Source organism: Rutidosis leptorrhynchoides, chromosome 5 (assembly GCF_046630445.1).
Source record: "Rutidosis leptorrhynchoides isolate AG116_Rl617_1_P2 chromosome 5, CSIRO_AGI_Rlap_v1, whole genome shotgun sequence".
NCBI lineage: Eukaryota > Viridiplantae > Streptophyta > Magnoliopsida > Asterales > Asteraceae > Rutidosis > Rutidosis leptorrhynchoides.
The window spans coordinates 165,872,972-165,887,101 of record NC_092337.1 but is presented as its reverse complement, the minus strand read 5'-3'; positions in this window follow the sequence as shown (position 1 = coordinate 165,887,101).

The window sequence follows — 14,130 nt, the reverse complement described above, 5'->3', positions numbered from 1 at the left end:
ATAAATCCCATTATTTCTCTTCTCTTCCTCTTCTTATCAAAAAGAAAATATATATATATATATATATATATATATATATATATATATATATATATATATATATATATATATATATATATATATATATATATATATATATATATATATATATATATATATATATGCCGCAGAGGGGAATTGAACTCGCGATCTCTCGTATAACACAACCACACCTTAACCATCTAATTTGAACCTTTTCTGTTTTAATCCTTAAGTTAAATTTATTTAACCCTTATTGCTATCTGTTTCATAATTTTACAGCTCATCATCATATAATGGAATAACTTTCATCTTTATTTTCATGTCCTTGTCAACCTCATAATCAAACCATTATCGTTATCCAATTCAACTTTAATGATCATCACTGTATCATCATATATTTCACTGTTATCATTATAATTATACACATCGTCATCAAACATCTCGTAAGCAGCAACAACAGTAGCGACACAACAGTAAATAAAAGTGGATGGTAGTAGTTACGAATAGAAGGGCGGTGTTTGCAGGTTCTCAAAAAAAAATATATTTATATAATATGAGATTGCAGTAGGATTTAGTGATCGTGATGGTAGTGGTTTTGTGGCGATTAACAGACTGCAATTGCAGCAGTTGGCGACAACGGAAAAATTAAGAACGAAAGGAAAGAAAAGCAAAATAAAAAAATAAATAAATAAAATATAAATATGGTTTTGTGAGGTGTTTATAAATGATGAGTTTATAGTGTCGATGGTTGCTTATTCTCGACCCAAACATAAATGAACAGTGAAAGAATAAATGGTGGTGGCAAGTTATCGATTAAAAGGAAAAGGAAGAGAAGAAAGAAAAAGAAACAAAAATAATGAAAGAAGGTGGTGATTTGCGAAGATGACTCACGGTTGTTGTGGGTGATTCAACAGAATAGTAGCAATAGTCGACGACGGTTAGTGATGTTGGAGGGTGAGATGGGTTTTGAGTATATCTCTCTTTATGTATATGTATAGTATGTATACATAACTTGGAGAGAGGGAAGAGAGAGAGAGAAGAAAGATAAAGATGAAGTGAGGGTGAAGGTGGTGGTTCTAGTGTGGTTAGTTCACGATGGTAATATATAATGGTATTGAAACGATGAAGAAAAGTGGTTCGCGATATGGTTGCGGGTTTCATTTTGTAAGTGGTGATTATTCTTTGTGGTGGAACCTATGGTGAAGATATTGATGCTCACGATTTGAAGAAGCAAGAGAGTGGTTCGAGTGGTGAGCTATAGGCGACGGTATGGTGAGGTAGAAGAAGAGAACAAATAAGGTGGTGTTGGTTAAAACCTCTGCCTTATTTACGCATGTATATATATATATATATATATATATATATATATATATATATATATATATATATATATATATATATATATATATATATATATATATATATAGGATAGAAGATTCATTACATAAATATATATACAAACACAGTATTTTATAATAATATAATACTAATATTACATACTTAAGAAAAAAATGTGCTCAAATATAAATAAAAATCTGCCGACAGTTTATTAGAGATATTATATCGTACCCCGTTGTAAATCAGTGGCGGATAAAAGTCTTTCAGAAAAATCTCAAATTTTTAAATTAAATTCCTTTATTTATTTCAGTCAATATGGTATAAAATTCGACCATTAACTTATTAAATAAAAATTACATCCCTCTCAATTCTATAAAAAGTGTTAAAATTTAATAACTAAATCCTAAATATATTTTTAGTAAGCCTAAAATTTATAGAACTCATTTTCGGATCACCGTTTATTTTAAAATCACATAAGTTCGAATTAAACTTGCTTAATATCAATCGGAACATCAAACAAGTATTGCAATCATTTAATATTTATTCTTAATATATATTTATGTATATATAGATATGTTTTAGATAGTAATTATTATATTATCATATTTCATAACAACAACATTCAATATTTCAAATTATACTTCCAATTATTATTTATATATATACACACATATCTATTAACAAATAGTTGTTCGTGAATCGTCAGAAATGGCCTATGTTAAATGAATGCAAGAAAACAGTTCAAAAATTTTGAGATTCAACATTGTAGACTTTGCTTATCGTATCAAAAATATTAAATCGTATCGAGAGTTTGGATTGAAATTAGTCGAAATTTTTCGGGTCGTGACAATACCTACCCGTTAAAGAAATTTCGTCCCGAAATTTGAGTGAGGTAGTCATGGCTAACAATAAAAATGTTTTCATGAAGAATTAGAGTTGATAATTAGAGTTTTATCATTATTGATTAATATAGATAAAACGATTTGATCATGTGAAGCGTACGAGTGAAGCTATCACAAAAAAAATGAAAAGTTTCGTCTTAACTTTTGACGTAGTCACGGTTGATTTCAAGGATTTTACGGAAATCTTCTATTCAAAAAGAAAATGAAATAACATGATTTATTAGCAAACTGTTGGAATTACAGAAGAACAGAAATATCAAGGAAATATTTTCGTGATATGCTTAGAGCATAAGTAGAATGAAAGAGTCGTGTAACATGGCACATGATGAGGATAAGGTCTGTGAATCATCATCACCTTACATTAGAAATTCAGCATGACTTACTGTAATATAACCACGTTGGCCAAGTTTCATTATATTATACTAACCCATGCTTCAATTCCCAACACTTCTCCACTATTCATTCATAGTTTATACTTAGATTTTACAGAAGTTTCCAATATAATGGAATACAAATAGCACGAAGAGGTATATAATTTCGGACGAGAATATTTATGAAAATATCTTCAAAAATATCGAGGATATTTATGATGATATTTTGGAATTTCTAAGTTCGAAGGTTGATGAAGAAAGATTTTTCGCAAGATTTTAACATGAGTAAGGAGCAAGATATTCGTTGAAGAGTTCATCAGATACAGAATCATCTGGATTCATTAAGTACAGGTTTTAGTTCTGATGATTTGTCCACAACCTCCTTCATAGTTTTGCATAATCCCCTTTTCGGTACTAAATTTTCTATTGAGCGTTTCCAACACTCCATTCTTTATCATCAAACCTTTGGCCATTAAGACCATCTACATTTTTGCTGCTTCATCAGCATTCAAAGTTATCATAACTGGATCGTTGGTTATCAATCCGATGTGTTTCAAGAATTTTGAAGGATTTGAACGCAGAATGTAATTGTCAAGATACAAATGAGGTTTAAGATGAAATCAAGTGGCAGACTTGAAGAATTGTTTAGTTTCATATGTTATAATTAATATTTTAATTCATTTTTAATTGTCCAATGTTGATAGTACAATAATCGGTTTATATATATACAATCTTAGGATCACCCTACGACGTATTGTATACGTATTGTCTTTGCATCAACCCAGAGACGTATTGTATACGTATTGTCTTAGAATTAACTAAGACGTATTGTGTACGTATTGTCTTAGGATTTATCAAAACATATTGTATACTTATTGTATTAGGATGTACCAATAATATTATTATACATATATACCATTACAGAATTCGTGTACATGTCTCAGACTTGATCACAACTCAAAGTATATATATTATTGTAGAATCAACCTCAACCCTGTATAGTGAACTTGAGCATTACAGCATATAGAGTGTCTATGGTTATTCCAAATAATATATATACATGCGTCGATATGATATGTCAAAACTTTGTATACGTGTCCTAATATTTAAAGTGCGTAAAATAAATAACAGAAATTAAATGACGATAAATAAAATTGCGAGAATATAAATTACGATAATTAAATTGCGGTAAATAAAATGTAACCAGTTAGCTAGGAACAGTTAGCGTGGATACTTATCAATATTTCAATTAGTTAATTCGTTTGTTTCTAACAAATTTTATTTGTCCAATGTTTTCTTCATTATGCCACTTGTTGGATTCTGAGGAGTCAAAATCCAAATATGAAATTGAATAAAAATGGTTATTTTGGGGTGAACAGATTCGTATATCGGTGAATGTAAGTAGGATAGTAAATGACTGTTGAATCAGATTGAAAGAATGTACAGTGTAACTTATTAATGTGAAATTTAAATATTTCCTCGGGTATTACCTACCTGTTAAAATATTTTCATCATTAATAGTTTGTACAAAAGAAATTTTAATTACAATCTTTATGAAAACATATATACATATATATTTTCTCCAGATGTAACCATGGATTTAATGAGTTAATATGATATTAATCTCATTTGCTTTTCGGTTTGAGCTAGAATAAGTAATCTCTAAAACTTTTTGAAACCACATATTCTTCGCAGAATATTAATGAAGTTATGGTTCAATACTTCATTGTTCATTGTTGTTGGTACTCATTGGTATATATGGTGCATATGATGTTGTTGTTGTTAGTGGTAAAGATTTTGATGTTGAGGTGTGGGATGCGGATGTTGATGTTGGTGGTGGTGATGGTACTGTTGATGTTGTTGATGGTGGTACTGGTTATGCTGCTGGTGCTGCTGCTGGCGTTTGTAATCTTCGCACCATATTCTCTAAAGCCACTACCCGAGCGTGAAGATCGTTTACTTCTTCTATTACATCGGGGTGACTGTCGGTTCGGACGAGCGGATAAATAAGATCTAGAATTTGGTATAGTATATGATCGTAACGAGATACTCGGGAAATGAGAGAGAAAATGGTGTTTCGGACAGGTTCGCCGGTAAGTGCTTCAGGTTCTTCACCCAGAGGTGAATTCGGTTGGTGGAAGGGATCACCTTCTTCTTGCCGCCAATGATTAACTAGGCTACGAACCCATCAGATGAATTGGAGATGGCTGATCGATTGAGTCATTCTGGTGACGCTGCTTTCGGAGCTGGAGTGGAACTCCATATCGAAATCCGAGAGACTTGAACTAGTGACGAGTTCCATCTTGTACGGTTAGATAAATGGTTTTTGATATAAAAGTATTTTCGAATATCGAATGATATTCTAATTTCATAGAATACCCAAATATAGTACAGAAGATTCCGTAGATTACGGAGAGAATTAAGGAAACGTGTCAGACAAGATTTAACGTGATGGGATATGAATTTGTTTGTACACCATCTATGAAATAATTGCAATAAGATGTGTCGAGACCGATAATGATAAGTAGATATTTTTCGACAAATGGTGGTAAGCAAAAACTTTAACATGCAGACCAGGTTCAAGTCCAGACTTACGAATATAACCTAACAATTACTAGGTCAAAGTCCAGACTCACTAATGCATCCTAACAACCCCTAGTTAGACACACTAATGCAAGACCTGGTTCGCTACGACCACCGCTCTGATACCACCTGGACGACCCTGTCCTAATCCTCCTGGACGAAGTCATCAACATTTGGTCCCATTGCGAGGTACTCTCCTAAATATGCCAGGAATGACTCCAAGTAATATCTCTAAAATGAGCAAATGCACAGCGGAAGGTTTCTTTCATACTTGAGAATAAACATGCTTAAAAGTGTCAACTAAAAGGTTGGTGAGTTCATAGGTTTATCATAACAATCATTTCGATATATTAATAGACCACAAGATTTCATATACATAAACTTTTTAATAAAAATATTCTAAGTGGTTGAGCACTTGGTAACCATACTTAACATTTAATCAACGTCGCATATTCCCTTTATTATGAAATCTCTCTACACTGTACCAAGTGTAGTCACTGAAATGAAGTACTGTGCAACCGTTGAATACTGGTCGTCCAGTCCGGTTGGGGTTGTCAGGCCCGATAGATCTATCAACAGGATTCGCGTTTACAATACCGCATGTAAATGGTAGTTACCAAGCTACAGGGAAGTATGCCTGTGGTACAACTCAACGTAGAATATATTTTAAGTACTTATGTCTATTTCGTAAAGAATTCATAAAAACATCACATGTATTCTCAGCCCAAAAATATATATTGCAAAAGCAATTAAAAAGGGAGCAAATGAAACTCACCATATTGTATTTTGTAGTAAAAATACATAGGACGACATTGAACAAGTATAGGGTTGGCCTCGGATTCACGAACCTATATTATGAATATATATTAACACATATAATCGTAATCGAACGAATTTATATATATTATTATTAATCGTTATTTTAATAATTTATATGTTTCATTAATAATTTAATTAACTATATTTATTATATATATATACTTTAGATAAATAATGTTAAAAATAATAATTTTAATGTTAAAAATAATAATGATGATAATCATAATAATAATAATAATAATATTATTATAATATTCATAAAACTAATAATAATAGTAATTTTCATAGAAATAATATTAATACTCATAAAAATGATAATAATAATGATAAGAATAATAATAATTTTGATAATAGTACTTAATACTTAATAATAATAATAATAATAATAATAATAATAATAATAATAATAATAATAATAATAATAATAAAATGATAAAAATCATAACAATAATAATTCTAATCATAATAATTAATTATAATTAATAATAATAATAATAATAATAATAATAATAATAATAATAATAATAATAATAATAATAATAATAATAATAATAATAATGATAATAATAGGAATAAAAGTAATTGTGTATATCCTTAAAGGTTTGTCTAAAAAGAATTGCTCCAAACGGGACTCGAACTCGTAACCTCTCGCTTCCCAACTCTCCCCCAAACCATGTGCTCTATCCAGTTTTTCTGATTTATATCTTAATTAAGTCTATATAATCCTTTCATTTTGGCCCAATCAGGAAATGAGATTATCTTAACCCAATCAACTAATCACGACCCAACAATAATTCGGCCCAACAGTTAAATAAATTGCAGTCCATTTTAGCAATTAGATAAGCCCAACTATAAATCCCATTATTTCTCTTCTCTTCCTCTTTTTATCAAAAAGAAAATATATATATATATATATGCCGCAGAGGGGGTTGAACTCGCGATCTCTCGTATAACACAACCACACCTTAACCATCTAATCCGAACCTTTTCTGTTTTAATCCTTAAGTTAAATTTATTTAACCCTTATTGCTATCTGTTTCATAATTTTACAGCTCATCATCATATAATGGAATAACTTTCATCTTTATTTTCATGTCCTTGTCAACCTCATCATCAAACCATTATCGTTATCCAATTCAACTTTAATGATCATCACTGTATCATCATATATTTCGCTGTTATCATTATAATTATACACATCATCATCAAACATCTCATAACCAGCAACAACAGTAGCGACACAACAGTAAATAAAAGTGGATGGTAGTAGTTACGAATAGAAGGGCGGTGTTTGCAGGTTCTCAAAAAAATATATATTTATATAATATGAGATTGTAGTAGGATTTAATGATCGTGATGGTAGTGGTTTTGTGGCGATTAACAGACTGCAACTGCAGCAGTTGGCGACAACAGAAAAATTAAGAACGAAAGGAAAGAAAAGCAAAATAAATAAAACAAATAAATAAAATATAAAGATGGTTTTGTGAGGTGTTTATAAATGATGAGTTTATAGTGTCGTTGGTTGCTTATTCTCGCCCCAAACATAAACGAACAGTGAAAGAATAAATGGTGGTGGCTAGTTATCGATTAAAAGGAAAAGGAAGAGAAGAAAGAAAAAGAAACAAAAATAATGAAAGAAGGTGGTGATTTGCGAAGATGACTCACGGTTGTTGTGGGTGATTCAACAGAATAGTAGCAATAGTCGACGATAGTTAGTGGTGTTGGAGGGTGAGATGGGTTTTGAGTATATCTCTCTTTATGTATATGTATCCTATGTATATATAACTTGAAGAGAGGGAAGAGAGAGAGAGAGAAGAAAGATAAAGATAAAGTGAGGGTGAAGGTGGTGGTTCTAGTGTGGTTAGTTCACGATGGTAATATATAATGGTATTGAAACGATGAAGAAAAGTGGTTCGCGATATGGTTGCGGGTTTCGTTTTGTAAGTGGTGATTATTCTTGGTGGTGGAACCTATGGTGAAGGTAGTGATGCCCACGATTTAAAGAAGCAAGAGAGTGGTTCGAGTGGTTAGCTGCAGGCGACGGTATGGTGAGGTAGAAGAAGAGAACAAATAAGGTGGTGTTGGTTAAAACCTCTGCCTTATTTACGCATGTATATATATATATATATATATATATATATATATATATATATATATATATATATATATATATATAGGATAGAAGATTCATTACATAAATATATATACAAACACAGTATTTTATAATAATATAATAATAATATTACATACTTAAGAAAAAAACGTGCTCAAATATAAATAAAAATCTACCGACAGTTTATTAGAGATATTATATCATACCTCGTTGTAAATCAGTGGCGGATAAAAGTCTTTAAGAAAAATCCCAAATTTTTAAATTAAATTTCTTTATTTATTTCAGTCAATATGGTATAAAATTCGACCATTAACTTATTAAATAAAAATTACATCATCTGTCCCTCTCAATTCTATAAAAATTGTTAAAATTTAATAACTAAATCCTAAATATATTTTTAGTAAGCCTAAAATTTATAGAACTCATTTTCGGATCACCGTTTATTTTAAAATCACATAAGTTCGAATTAAACTTGCTTAATATCAATCGGAACATCAAACAAGTATTGCAATCATTTAATATTTATTCTTAATATACATTTATGTATATATATAGATATGTTTTAGATAGTAATTATTATAATATCATATTTCATAACAACAACATTCAATATTTCCAATTATACTTTCAATTATTATTTATATATATACACACATATCTATTAATAAATAGTTGTTCGTGAATCGTCGGAAATGGTCGATGTTAAATGAATGCAAGAAAACAGTTCAAAAATTTTGAGATTCAACATTGTAGACTTTGCTTATCGTGTCAAAAATATTAAATCGTATCGAGAGTTTGGTTTGAAATTAGTCGAAATTTTCCGGGTCGTGACAAGAATGATAAAGACAACGATGCGATGAGTTTGGGTCGGGTTTGTATTGCGACCAAATATGGGGTTCATTAATGAGATTGTAGTCGTCATCATTCATGGGGTAGAATACGAGATTGGTATTCATGAGGTGGATACCTGGAGTATTAAAATTGAAGAGTAAAACAAAGAATTGGAGGTTGAGGAGGATAGATCCACTGTTCCTTCAATTAATTTGGAAAATTATGATGAGGTAGAGGGAGATGGCAAAGACTACAATAATGTATTTGAACCTAACTTGAAGAGTAATGTGGAAACTGATCAGGATGATAAAGATAGTTCTACGAGCTCCATTCAATCCAATTTTGATGTCTTTGCATCGTTACCAGGCAATGGTGCCAAACATAAACAGTGGCTTGATAATGAGCTAAACTCGGTTGTTAATGCGGGTGCAAAAATTGGGCTGGACAAATATAAGTGTGTTGATATGTATGCTCAACTTAGGTGTCTAGTGGGGGACATTATGTTTACCAAATGAAGTTATTATCGATAAATTTATGGGGGAGTAAAGAACGAAGGAAACGTATTTGGGTGAAGGAGATGTGTTATACTAATAATATTCAGTTTCTAGGCATTCAAGAGTCTAAAATGTCTAGACTTGAATTATTTCGTATTAAGTCTCTTTGGGGTAATTATGCGTTCGATTACGCTTGTAGTTTATATCGTGGTTTTTTAGGGGGCATTATCTCAAATTGGGACCAGAATGTTTTTTGTAAGATCGAATTTGGTGTGATGACAATTTTGTCATTGTCAAAGGTAAATGGGTTTATTCGGATGAAGATTTCTTCATGATTAACATTTATGGTCCTCATACGACGGCAGCTAAAATTGGTTTATGAAATATGTTATTAAACATTATTCATGATAATATTGGTGTTTTTATTCTCTTCGGTGATATTAATGAGGTGCGAAATGAGGAGGAAAGATTTGGATCCGTTTTTAATGTAGATGAAGCTAATATATTTAAATCTTTTATCGGTGATGCGGGGTTGGTGGATATGCCATTAGTTGGCCGTAGGTTTACATGGATGAATACTCCGGCTTTGAAAATGAGTAGAATTGATAGGGTCCTTGTTTCTCATAATTCCTTCGAGATTTTTACGAATTTGAAGTTGGATGCTATGGCTCGGGGTCATTCCGATCATTTTCCTATTCTTCTACATGACACCAAACTTGATTATGGTCCTTGCCCGTTCAACTTTTTCCAATCTTGGGTTAGTTTTGATGGTTTCGAAGAGCTGATTAAGAACACGGTTACATCTAAGGAGTATTGTGATTTGGTGGAGTTTAATGACAAGATAAAAATGATAAAGAATATTATTAAACCGTGGACGAAGGCGAGAAGAGCTAATGCACAGTCTAGATTACAGGTAGCATCTGAACGTCTGAATGCTATAGAAACAAAAATTAACGATTGTACTACTACCGAGGAGGAGTTAAATGAAAGAATTGATTTGCTAGCCAAAATATCTAATCTTCATGACATAGAAGAGAAGGATGTTATCCAAAATCAAAGGTAAAATGGGATGTGGAAGGGGATGAAAATACAAAGTTTTTTCATGGGTTGTTAAAAGTGAAGCAAAAAAGCCATCACAGGTCTTTTATTGAATGGAGTGTGGATCACGGACCCGATGTTGGTGAAAAATACCTTCAAAGAATACTATAGGAGTAAATTTTCGCGGAACAACTAGACGATAATTTTCCTTCTTTTCGTCCAGTAGCTCAGCTTAATTCGGATGATAATTCACGCCTTGAAGGTCCAATATCTGAGCTCGATGTACGTACAGCGGTTTGGAGTTGTGGGAACGATAAGTCTCCGGGTTCGGATGGTTTCACATTCTTTTTTATTAAAGAATATTGGGACATCTTAAAAGGCGATTTGGTTCGATCAGTGCAACAGGCTTTTGTTGAATCACGACTGCCTAAAGGTTCATCCTCCGCGTTATCACTTTGATTCCCAAGGTATTAAACCCTTCTTGTATAAATGACTATAGGCCGATTTTGTTGATTGGTGTCCAGTATAAAATCATTACCAAGATTCTTGCTAGTCCACTAGGTTATTGATAAGATTGATAGCGATGTACAATCTGCCTTCATAAAAGGCAGACAAATTTTAGATGGCCTGATGATTGTTAGCGAGTTGATGAATTGGTACAAGAATAACAAAAAGAAGTTAATGATTTTTAAAGTAGATTTCGAAAAGGCGTACGATTCTGTGAGTTGGAAGTTTTTGGATCATATGATGGTGACGTTGAGTTTCGGGGAAAAATGGCGTGGTGGATTGGCATGTGTCTTTATTTAGCTCGGACTTCCATTTTAGTGAACGGGAGCCCTACAGGTGAATTTAATCTGCAACGTGGTCTTCAACGAGGGGATCCTCTAAGTCCGTTTTTGTTTCTTCTGATTATGGAAGGGCTACACTTATGTTTGAAAGAGAAAGTATAATCGGGTGCCATATCTGGTACGTTTTTTGATGGTTCTGAGGTGAAGATTTCCCATTTATTTTATGCGGATGACGCACTGATCGTTTCGGATTGGAATAGAAAGAGTTTACTCAATTCGTTACAAGTCTTAAATGACTTTCATAGATTCTCGGGTTTGAAGATAAATGTTTCTAAGTCTCATTTATTCGGAGTCGGAGTGTGATATGGCCGAAACGGACGGTTTTATTTGTGCGGTGTCGTTAGGTCGCAACACGTCAGAATCAACCACCAAGAGGGGGGTACTGTTTTAAATTTATATTTAGCGGGGCCTAAATCGTACTACTCCTTAGTATGAGTAAGGGAAGTATGACCTAGAGTCATATTTTTGAGATATTAGTAGAATCGAACCTATATTTAAACCTAAGATAGTTATGAAGGAGTAGTGGTTACTTAATTTTTGGGATTTTCTAATTTATAAGACAGATAAAGTAAATGCGATAAAATTCGTAATTCAGATAAGGTTAAAGTAAGTGCATACTATGATTTCATCAGTTATTCTGCCGAGATTATGAAATACTGGCTCATGAATAGACAGAGGCCTTGTATTAATTACACTGGTCCTAAACGCCCCTGTCATAAGACATGTCACTTGGTACTGCGATAGGCTTGAAGATTCTGAATAGACAGCAACGTCCCTTACCCCCGACGCCCGTGCAGTCTGACTACATGCATACACGTTCAGACGGCTCATTCAATTAAGCGACTCGGTTGGGTGACGTATTAACATTCCACAAAGGTCTATACTTTCTTAAGCATAAAAGAATACATGGTTTACCATATTCGAGAGACGTTATGTGTTTCAATGCTTTCGTTAATGATTGGTTTTAAAAGATAGTTAGGCCCTTAAAAAGAGTTCAACCACAAAGAACACCATGGTCAAGTCAAGCTGACTTCCATGAACACGTTCGGTTATCCTAACGGTCCAATCCTTTATGTGTCTAAAAAAAAATTCCTAATTAACTAAGAATCCCTCAAGCGGGGTGCAATGCTTGAGACCGCGTTATGGTGCAGTGTACTAATCAACACTGACCGGGTTCCATGGCTATACTTAGTAGAGGTACAGCTTACAACAACCGACGTGCTTCAACATGCACGTACGAAGTTTATATGCTTGGTGACTACACTAGCATGGTCTGGGACCGACAATGTACTAAGGGTCTAGTCAGATGTTTCACTACGAAAAGGTCCTTAGTCGGAATCCAAAGCTCGGTAGACTTACTACAAACAGTGTGCCTCAGTCGATCTTACGTTTATCCGACAGACTTCTCTTACCAAGGGGTGACACAGATAGTGTACTCTAAATCAGAGTTCATGACTTCCCAATAATAGAGCCAATAAATACGTTCTATTAGTTGGAAAATCGATTGAGTTTAAAGCATAATCGGAAAGCATTTCAACAGCATACACAAACCATAACATTATTTCGGCATTATAACTGCTTACATCATAGCATATACTAAAGATAACTACTCGCTAATCATTGCAACAATATCACAGAACATAATGATAGAAGACATTATATAAAGATAAAGGATAGAAGTACCAGTAGATTAAACGAGTTCCGAATACAAAAATGATAACTTCAAGACTCCAGACCGCTCCTAATACAATCTTCGGCGATCTTTCCGGGTACTAGGTTTCCCGCACGGATTCGAAGACCTTGAAAGTATGACTATTATTGTACAAGAGAGAGAAAGAAGTGAATTGAAGTGTGTGTTGGAATGAATGACAAAGACCCTTTAAATAAGCCTAATTTTCCCTACAAACGGCTGGCAGGCCGTTTAGCAGGCCGTTTGGCAGGCCGTTTGCCAAGCCAAGCCGTGTGCAAGGGTCGTTTGCCCTGGCCATTTGTGAGTCAGGCAAGCCATTTGGTAGGCCGTTTGGCTTGCCTAGTCAGCTGGATTTCCTGGATCGTAACCTTATTTCTTGTCTTTCACCATTTTCGCTCTAGAATCTTCGTTTTAGCTCCGATTCTCTTGATTCTTTTTGTACCGTCTTCGTAATTACTTTTTCTTCAATTCTAACCAACGAAGTGGGTATTTTGCCGACAAAGTTCGGATCTTTCTTGTTTTTGGGCCTTAATACCGGGGTGAAAACGTGACTTTTTAGCCGATATCAAATATCCCACACTTAGACTTTGCTTGTCCTGAAGCAAACTCACATTTTACCTTTAAGAAATCTTTTCGGAGTTTCTTTTCTAATAGCCTAAGCGGTTTTCTTTTTATTATAAGAGCAGAAAAATAAGGTGAGTCATCTATGTTATGATTGAAACTATCTCTGCAAGCATGCGAGGAGGTTACATGACATAGGCTAGCTTTCACGGGTCACTTAAATCACACAAGTGTTTAGGGTTCCCTATAGATCTAACAAAATGAATTCACTCATAGCCAGTCATATTGCACTCATTGTCATAGGCTTGATAAAGACTCAAATCCTTGCTGCTAATGTGAGAACGGTAGTAATCTTAGCTTCTAAGTCATTTGTCAATGATTGGAAAAGGAACTTTGGAGTGGTAGTGATGTTGTTTTTGTGGGGTGAGAAAAAGGGTAATGTAGTCTTTATGCAGACTTTTATTCGGATAGATAGGAGTGCTGAAGTGTTTGAGAAGCACTTTTGAACTTTTCTTCATTTG